A 10,196-nucleotide genomic window follows, 5' to 3' on the forward strand; every position below is an offset into this window, starting at 1 on the left:
TTTTCCAGTCTCAACACTCCCTCTCCATCTGTTCCTTTCTCTCTCTCACACTTTCTCTTTTTCTCTGTCTCTTCCTGTCTCTCACACTATTTCTCTTGTTGTCTTCCTCTCTGTCTCACTCTTTCTCTCTTTGGCTGGCTTCCTCTCTCTCACTCTTTCTCTCTTCCTCTCTTCCTCTCTCTCTCTCTCTCTCTTCCTCTCTCTCACTCTTTCTCTTTCTTTCTCTCTCTCACTCTTTCTCTCTTTCTCTCTCACTCTTTCTCTCTCTCTTCCTCTCTCTCACTCTTTCTCTCTCTCTTCCTCTTTCCCTCTATCTTCCCCTCTCTCAGTCTTTCTCTCTCTTCCTCTCTCACACTGATTCTCTATTTCTCTCTTCCTCGTATCTCACACTTTCTCTCTCTTTCCCTTTCTTCCTCTCTCTTACACTGTTTCTCTCTTCCTTGTAGCTCATTCTTTCTCTCTTCCTCTCTCTCACTCTTTCTCTCTCTGTCTTCCTCTCTCTCACACTGTTTCTCTTTCTCTCTTCCTTGTATCTTACTCTCTCTCTCTCTCTCTCTCACTCTTTCTCTCTTTATCTTTCAGATCACTGAACGTGAGGTCTGCACTATCTTCTGGCACGTGGTTGGAGACACACCGGTGGCACAAAGGTGAGCTGCAAAGATTTTTCCAGTCTCAGCACTCCCTCTCCTTCTGTTCCTTTCTCTCTCTCACACTTTCTCTTTTTCTCTGTCTCATTCTTTCTTTCTTTCCTCCTCTCTCTCACTCTTTATCGCTCTCTCTTCCCCTCTCTCACACTGTTTTTCTCGTTGTCTTCCTCTCTATCTCACTCTTTCTCTCTTTGGCTGGCTTCCTTTCTCTCACTCTTTCTCTCTTGTTCTCTCACTCTTTCTCTCTCTCTTCCTCTCTCTCACTCTTTCTCTCTCTCTTCCTCTCTCTCACTCTTTCTCTCTTCCTCTCTCACTCTTTCTCTCTCTCTCTCTTCCTCTCTCTCACTCTTTCCCTCTCTCTTCCTCTCTCTCACTCTTTCTCTCTCTTTCTCTCTCACACTGATTCTCTCTTTCTCTCTTCATTGTATCTCACTCTTTCTCTCTCTTTCCCTGTCTTCCTCTCTCTCACACTGTTTCTCCCTTTATCTCTCACTCTTTCTCTCTCTCTCTCTTTCTCTCTCTCACTCTTTCCCTCTCTCTTCCTCTCTCTCACTCTTTCTCTCTCTTTCTCTCTCACACTGATTCTCTCTTTCTCTCTTCCTTGTATCTCACTCTTTCTCTCTCTTTCCCTGTCTTCCTCTCTCTCACACTGTTTCTCTCTTTATCTCTCTCTTCCTGTCTCTCACACTATTTCTCTTGTTGTCTTCCTCTCTATCTCACTCTTTCTCTCTTTGGCTGGCTTCCTCTCTCTCACTCTTTCTCTCTTCCTCTCTCACTCTCTCTCTCTCTTCTGCTCTCTCACTCTATCTCTCTCTCTTCCTCTCTCTCACTCTTTCTCTCTTCCTCTCTCACTTTTTCTCTCTCTCTTCCTCTCTCTCACTCTTTCCCTCTATCTTCTTCTCTCTCACTCTTTCTCTCTCTTCCTCTCTCACACTGATTCTCTCTTTCTCTCTTCCTCGTATCTCACTCTTTCTCTCTCTTTTCCTGTCTTCCTCTCTCTCACACTGTTTCTCTCTTCCTTGTAGCTCACTCTTTCTCTCTTCCTCTCTCTCACTCTTTCTCTCTCTGTCTTCCTCTCTCTCACACACTGTTTCTCTTTCTCTCTTCCTTGTATCTCACTCTTTTTCTCTCTCACTCTTTCTCTCTTTATCTTTCAGATCACTGAACTTGAGGTCTGCACTATCTCCCGGCATGTGGTTGGAGAGACACCGGTGGCACAAAGGTGAGCTGCAAAGATTTTTCCAGTCTCAACACTCCCTCTCCATCTGTTCCTTTCTCTCTCTCACACTTTCTCTTTTTCTCTGTCTCATTCTTTCTTTCTCCCCTCCTCTCTCTCACCCTTTATTTCTCTCTTCCTCTCTCTCACACTGTTTCTCTCTTTATCTCTCTCTTCCTGTCTCTCACACTATTTCTCTTGTTGTCTTCCTCTCTGTCTCACTCTTTCTCTCTTTGGCTGGCTTCCTCTCTCTCACTCTTTCTCTCTTCCTCTCTTCCTCTCTCTCTCTCTCTCTCTTCCTCTCTCTCACTCTTTCTCTTTCTTTCTCTCTCTCACTCTTTCTCTCTTTCTCTCTCACTCTTTCTCTCTCTCTTCCTCTCTATCTCACTCTTTCTCTCTTTGGCTGGCTTCCTTTCTCTCACTCTTTCTCTCTTGTTCTCTCACTCTTTCTCTCTCTCTTCCTCTCTCTCACTCTTTCTCTCTCTCTTCCTCTCTCTCACTCTTTCTCTCTTCCTCTCTCACTCTTTCTCTCTCTCTCTCTTCCTCTCTCTCACTCTTTCCCTCTCTCTTCCTCTCTCTCACTCTTTCTCTCTCTTTCTCTCTCACACTGATTCTCTCTTTCTCTCTTCATTGTATCTCACTCTTTCTCTCTCTTTCCCTGTCTTCCTCTCTCTCACACTGTTTCTCCCTTTATCTCTCTCTTCCTGTCTCTCACACTATTTCTCTTGTTGTCTTCCTCTCTATCTCACTCTTTCTCTCTTTGGCTGGCTTCCTCTCTCTCACTCTTTCTCTCTTCCTCTCTCACTCTCTCTCTCTCTTCTGCTCTCTCACTCTATCTCTCTCTCTTCCTCTCTCTCACTCTTTCTCTCTTCCTCTCTCACTTTTTCTCTCTCTCTCTCTTCCTCCCGCTCACTCTTTCTCTCTCTCTTCCTCTCTCTCACTCTTTTCCTCTATCTTCCTCTCTCTCACTCTTTCTCTCTCTTCCTCTCTCACACTGATTCTCTCTTTCTCTCTTCCTCGTATCTCACTCTTTCTCACTCTTTCACTGTCTTCCTCTCTCTCACACTGTTTCTCTCTTCCTTGTAGCTCACTCTTTCTCTCTTCCTCTCTCTCACTCTTTCTCTCTCTGTCTTCCTCTCTCTCACACACTGTTTCTCTTTCTCTCTTCCTTGTATCTCACTCTTTTTCTCTATCACTCTTTCTCTCTTTATCTTTCAGATCACTGAACTTGAGGTCTGCACTATCTCCCGGCATGTGGTTGGAGAGACACTGGTGGCACAAAGGTGAGCTGCAAAGATTTTTCCAGTCTCAACACTCCCTCTCCATCTGTTCCTTTCTCTCTCTCACACTTTCTCTTTTTCTCTGTCTCATTCTTTCTTTCTCTCCTCCTCTCTCTCACCCTTTATTTCTCTCTTCCTCTCTCTCACACTGTTTCTCTCTTTATCTCTCTCTTCCTGTCTCTCACACTATTTCTCTTGTTGTCTTCCTCTCTGTCTCACTCTTTCTCTCTTTGGCTGGCTTCCTCTCTCTCACTCTTTCTCTCTTCCTCTCTTCCTCTCTTCCTCTCTCACTCTCTCTCTCTCTCTCTTCCTCTCTCTCACTCTTTCTCTCTCTCACTCTTTCTCTCTTCCTCTCTCACTCTTTCTCTCTCTCTTCCTCTCTCTCACTCTTTCTCTCTCTCTTCCTCTTTCCCTCTATCTTCCTCTCTCTCAGTCTTTCTCTCTCTTCCTCTCTCACACTGATTCTCTATTTCTCTCTTCCTCGTATCTCACACTTTCTCTCTCTTTCCCTGTCTTCCTCTCTCTTACACTGTTTCTCTCTTCCTTGTAGCTCATTCTTTCTCTCTTCCTCTCTCTCACTCTTTCTCTCTCTGTCTTCCTCTCTCTCACACTGTTTCTCTTTCTCTCTTCCTTGTATCTTACTCTCTCTCTCTCACTCTTTCTCTCTTTATCTTTCAGATCACTGAACGTGAGGTCTGCACTATCTTCTGGCATGTGGTTGGAGACACACCGGTGGCACAATGGTGAGCTGCAAAGATTTTTCCAGTCTCAACACTCCCTCTCCTTCTGTTCCTTTCTCTCTCTCACACTTTCTCTTTTTCTCTGTCTCATTCTTTCTTTCTTTCCTCCTCTCTCTCACTCTTTATCGCTCTCTCTTCCCCTCTCTCACACTTTTTCTCTCTTTATCTCTCCCTTCCTGTCTCTCACACTGTTTTTCTCGTTGTCTTCCTCTCTATCTCACTCTTTCTCTTTTTGGCTGGCTTCCTTTCTCTCACTCTTTCTCTCTTGCTCTCTCACTCTTTCTCTCTCTCTTCCTCTCTCTCACACTGATTCTCTCTTTCTCTCTTCCTCGTATCTCATTCTTTATCTCTTTCTCTCTCTTTCTCTATCTTCCTTTCTCTCACACTGTTTCTCTCTTCCTTGTAGCTCACTCTTTCTCTCTTCTTCTCTTTCACTCTCTCTCTCTCTCAGTGTTCCTCTCGCTCACACTGTTTCTCTTCCTCTTTTCCTTGTATCTTACTCTTTCTCTCTCTCTCTCTCTTTCTCTATCGTCCTCTCTCTCACTCTTTCTCTCTTCCTCTCCCTCCCTCTCTCTCTCTCTCTCTCTCCTTTGCTGGACGCATAACGCACCATCTTATCTTTCTTTATGTCTTGCAGGCTGTGAATCACAAATGGACCAGCGATGACACGCCACGGCTGTAAATAGTTTTCTTTGTTGTTTTGTTTAAATAAAATGTTTTATATGTAAATCTATACATGACTAAGATTCTTGTTTGTCCAACCACACAGGGACAATGCCGGGCCAAAGAAGGTTGTTGGGGGTATGTTGGTAATGTGGGAAGAAGGTGCGTTACCTGCTGATGTGGGGAGAGGCAGCGTAAAAGGGGTATCTCTCACAGAAATAACTCTGGTATGTTTTCAGAAATGCCTCGGACAGATACCAGCTGACAGACTGAATCACAAAATGGCTTTTCAATGCTTATGTAGTGTGACTTATGAACAGTTCGCACCCAGGCTCGCAGAGGGACAACTGCGGCCAGTCCGCTCAACTCACAGACTCAGAACTACGAGCTGTCCACTCCCAAAGGAACAGCAGCGTAGTAGCTTGCAGAGGTACATGCACAGCAGTGTACTAGCTCCCAAAGGTAGAGAGCTGCGAGCCGACAAACTGGCTTCTAATGGCATAGCTGCGAAGTGGTGATGTTGGGCACAAGAAGCGTGAAAGGGTTATCTTCCTACTGCTGTCCTTGAGTGGAAGTCGTACTGCCTGGCGCTCAACGGTTTCTCCTTTTTGTTAATAAATATTAAACCTTAACTGCATCCAAATCATCATTACACAGAGCTCTGCTATATTAAATTGCCCCCGGAACCTTTTTTTTATATTTTCACTCGATGCAAGGCACAAGATGGCTGCTAACACTTCCTGGTTTGAAGTGTCAGAAGCCAATCAGACGGAAGCTCGTGCTCAGCAGTTAGGCACCGACCAGATATATATATTTTTTTCCTTTAATATCTCAAAACACTACTGAACGGATTTACACCATTTCTACAAAAGTGCACTTTCTGGACCAAGACCTTTCCCCCTGCCAAATTTGGCGTAATTCCATTCAGCAGTTTCACCAGTAGCCTTGTCTAAACTTTTGTATGGAAAATGCATTGAGAAAACACGTTTTGGGATCCCCCTTTTTTCTCAACCCCTTGACCAATCACCCCTAAACTTTCAAGATAGGAGCTGATCAAAAAAGAGAAACGTTTTGGAAAATTTCGTAAACATTTGTCAAACAACGCAAAAGTTATAACACATGGAGGGTTCCAGGAGAGGGCCCGTGCAACACCCCTCACAACATGAGTAAAGCCCAGAGTCTGTGGGGACTCCAGTAGGCCCCCGCAGCCCCAGCGAGCCCCCGCAATTTTTTTCTAAAAAATTCCCCCAAGATCTAGCCCGCCCCGGGATCTCATGAAAATAAAACGCAGGATCCCGCGAAAAGTTATAAGCACATGGAGGGCTCCAGGCGAGGAGCCGGGCAACACCCCTCCCAACATGAGTAAAGCCCTGCGACTGCGGATTTCCTATGGAAACGTGGTCCTAACTATAACTACCTACTGGCGACCACCAGTAGGTAATATATATGGCGTTTTGGAATCAAGGCACCAACGCCGACTTTTGTTGACAGGAATCATGCCTGTGGAAGCCAAGACCATTTGACTTGCTCCCGCGCTGTATGCAGCGAGACCCCGTGGCAAGGCGAGGGGTCCTCGGAGTGGATGCACTCCACGTCGCAAAGGTGGTATGGCTGGTAAGATCGACAGGGCAAAGAGGACAGCAATTTTGCCGCTATTTAGCAAAATCCTTTTCTTTAACGGACTTCCAATCCCAGAATACATCAGGGAAGAAGAATGCTGGGTCCGAGTCCTCTTTATGTTTGTGTGCCATATCCAATGGGACTCACCTGTATAAAACCATCATGATAGGTTGTGCCGCTTTTCAAACACAAGCAGATGAAGGCAAAACGCCGAAACGCGTCCTTGTGAATAAAGCATCTTCAACTTGGGCCCCGTGAGTGCGGTGTGTTTCTTTTGGGAACCGGAGCTTGGATAATTGTGTGGACCCACCTCCACACTAACCGCACCCGTCTGCAAGAGTGCATACATTGCCGAGGTGGACTTTGGAGCTGGAATTTAATTGGCAATTGCACCGCCATCAGGGAATCAAGGCACCAACGCCGACTTTTGTTGACAGGAATCATGCCTGTGGAAGCCAAGACCATTTGACTTGCTCCCGCGCTGTGTGCAGCGAGACCCCGTGGCAAGGCGAGGGGTCCTCGGAGTGGATGCACTCCACGGCGCAAAGGTGGTATGGCTGGTAAGATCGACAGGGCAAAGAGGACAGCAATTTTGCCGCTATTTAGAAAAATCCTTTTCTTTAACGGACTTCCAATCCCAGAATACATCAGGGAAGAAGAATGCTGGGTCCGAGTCCTCTTTTGATGTTTGTGTGCCATATCCAATGGGACTCACCTGTATAAAACCATCATGATAGGTTGTGCCGCTTTTCAAACACAAGCAGATGAAGGCAAGGCGCCGAAACGCGTCCTTGTGAATAAAGCATCTTCAACTTGGGCCCCGTGAGTGCGGTGTGTTTCTTTTGGGAACCGGAGCTTGGATATATATATATATATATATATATATATATATATATATATATATATATTACCTACTGGCGGTCGCCAGTAGGTAGTTATAGTTAGGACCCCTTTTCCATAGGAAATCCGCAACATTCTATTTTGAATAACTTTGGCGCCGGTCGACGAATCCTCGCGAATTTCTCAAAATAGGTGGGGCGCTACGCTCCGCTCCTACCCTGAAAGTCTCGGGGGGATTCGTCAAGCGGGGGCTGAGATAAAAGGGGGGTCCCAAAACGCGTTTTTCCCATGCATTTTTCCATAGGACCTTTAGACAGGGCTACAGCCCGAACGGCTGAACAGAATTACTAGAAATTTGGCAGAGAGGTAGTCCTCAGGTCAAGGAAGTGCCTTTTGTAGGTTTGGTGTAAATCTGTTCAGTAGATTCTGAGAAAATAGCCTTTAAATCAATATATATATCTGAGCCAGCTTACGGTACGCTTACCGTAAGCTTACCGTACGCGTACGGTGGCGTGCGCGAGCGCGATTCTGATTGGCTCTTAGATCTTAGTAAACATTCGAAACAGCCGAAACCAGGAAGCGGCGGCCGCCATTTTCTCTCTCGCACTGAGAGCTAGGTTGTTAAATAAAACCAATAAACATAAAAAGGGGCTGTTTAGACAGCTCCCACACACATAGCCATGTTGAGGGAGTCCCAAAAGACCCCCCAAGGCCAAAAATGCAATTTTTATTTTTTCGCTAATTTCGCCGATTACGCTTACCGTACGCGTACGGTAATAAATGAAAAAAAAAAAACACTATCCACACTCTCCCCACCCCCTGTGCTTTTGGTGGCCGCTGGCCACCAAATGTGCAGGGCTTATTGGAGGTTTGAAAAACCACAATATTTTAAACAAAAATAATAAAAGAAAAAATTAACAACACTCTCTCCACCCCGTGTGCAAATGATGTCCGAAGGGCACCATTTGTGCATGGCTTATAAAAATTACGAAAAATTAAAATATTACCTTTCAAAACGAAGTGCATCATATGTCCTCCATGTGCGCACGGTGCGCGAAGCGCATCTTGCGTACATGGCCCATGTAGCGTAACGTGGGCACGCGGTGCGCGTAGCGCACCGCGTGCCCACCGTGCGTGCACGGCACTAACTGCGTAAAGTGGGCGCGCGGTGCGCGAAGCGCACCGCGTGCTTACTGTGCGCGCACGGTGCGCGAAGCGCACCGTGCGCGCACGGAACGAACTGCGTTAAGTGGGCGCGCACGCCACGAATGGCGTAAAGTAACTTAGCATTTAAAAAACCGTACAAATTCACTGAAAAAACCATAGGTTTCACACACGTTATAGTTAGGAATTAGCATTTAAAAAACCTTGCAAATTCACTGAAAAAACCATAGGTTTCACACATGTTATAGTTAGTGGAAATTTTACTGATAAAAAACCAGTGAAATTCCCCTGTTATAGTTAGTGTAGGCAACTATAACTCACGCGACCGCAATCTTCTGCTGATGACATATGTGTCTTTATGAAAAAAAAATACTTGAAATATATGTATAGCTAAAAATGTATGGAAGAAGAAATGGGCAAATAAGTGTCTAAATACAGTATTAGCATCAGCAGAGGATTGCGGTCGCGTGAGTTATAGTTGCCTACACTAACTATAACGGGGGAATTTCACTGGTTTTTTATCAGTAAAATTTCCACTAACTATAACATGTGTGAAACCTATGGTTTTTTCAGTGAATATATATATATATATATATATATATATATATATATATATATATATATATATATTTATATCTTTTTTTATCTCACAGTCCTCATGAAAGCCGGGACTCGTCAGCAACGGTGCACGCCAGGGTACGAGGACGCCCTGTCTGTATTACGACTCACCAAGCAGCAAACGCTACGATGCGCACACTCATTCCACACAATTAGAGGCCAAATCCATAAGGTGCACGGGGTGGTTTATTCAAAGTTTAAAGGGAAAAACCCAACGCGTTTCGGCGCTTGTACGTCTTGATCACGGGAGTGGGGTCATATATATATGACCCCATCCCCAGGGGCTGTGCCGTATTTAAAGGGGGGGGCTGCATGGCCCCCTCCCTGAGCCTTACTAGGCTCCAGAGGACCCCATCCCTCAGGAGAAATATAATGAAAAATGGGAGTGGGTCCACATGCCCCCTGATCCTCATTAGGCCCATCCCGTGGGCCATGTGTTTTTTTGAAGGGGAGGGGGGATGTGGGGCCCCCTCTCTGAGCCTAATTAGGCTCCACGGACTACATCCTTCAGGCCGGCATTTGTTAACTGCCCCCCCTCTCTGAACCTTTTTTGGCCCATGGGACCCCAGGGCCTCCATTATTTCAATGTGGGTGCACCAATGCCCACCTGGGGCACCCACCAAGCAGAATTCATGGTACAGGAGCCAGCATTGCTCCCGCCCAGAAGGAGCAGCTATTTGTGCTGCTCCCTCTGGGTGGGAGCAATCTGTTTTTTTTTTTCCCTGACTCCCCCTGTTCGGGTAGGAAAACACATCACAAGTCTGCTTCCAGCCAACGGGAGGATTTTTAAAGCCCCCGCTTTCTGGGAGCAGACTTTGTGTTTGCTCCTGTTAGGTGGGAGATTTTGAAATGCTCCCGCCAAATGGGAGTAAACACATGTTTTCCTGCATGTGCCAGTATGGGCACGGAAACCACTGTGTATCGGGGTGGGCTCTTTGGGACACAGCAAGTGAGCTGACCACAGGAGATGGGGTCCATGGGACCATTAAAGTCTCAGTAAGGGGGGCTGTGTGGCCACTCTCTTGTTACAATGAGGGCCCTGGGGGATGGGGTCCTCAGGGCCTTTTTACGGCTTGGGTAGGGGGGGCCAAGCTCCTCCCTCCACTTAGTAACTAGATTGGGCCCCAAAGGATGGAATCCACAGGGTTGAAAACAGCTCGTAGAGTTGGGCCGCCCACCTCTCCCCATAAATATACACAGCCACCGAGGATAGGGTCCCCGCGGTCCTAAATGCACTGGGGAGTGCTGCTCTACAGATGCCCCCTGCCATTTCATTTTTTATTTTGTCCCGATCCCACAGGACTCCTGCGGGATTGCGACAAAATGTGCCAATTTTTCTTCATTTTAACTCTTGGGGGGGCCTCTGGGGCACCCCATGGGCGATAGCGTATTCTTACCCTGTCTCCTT

Source organism: Triturus cristatus, chromosome 5_1, assembly GCF_964204655.1.
Source record: "Triturus cristatus chromosome 5_1, aTriCri1.1, whole genome shotgun sequence".
Taxonomy (NCBI): domain Eukaryota; kingdom Metazoa; phylum Chordata; class Amphibia; order Caudata; family Salamandridae; genus Triturus; species Triturus cristatus.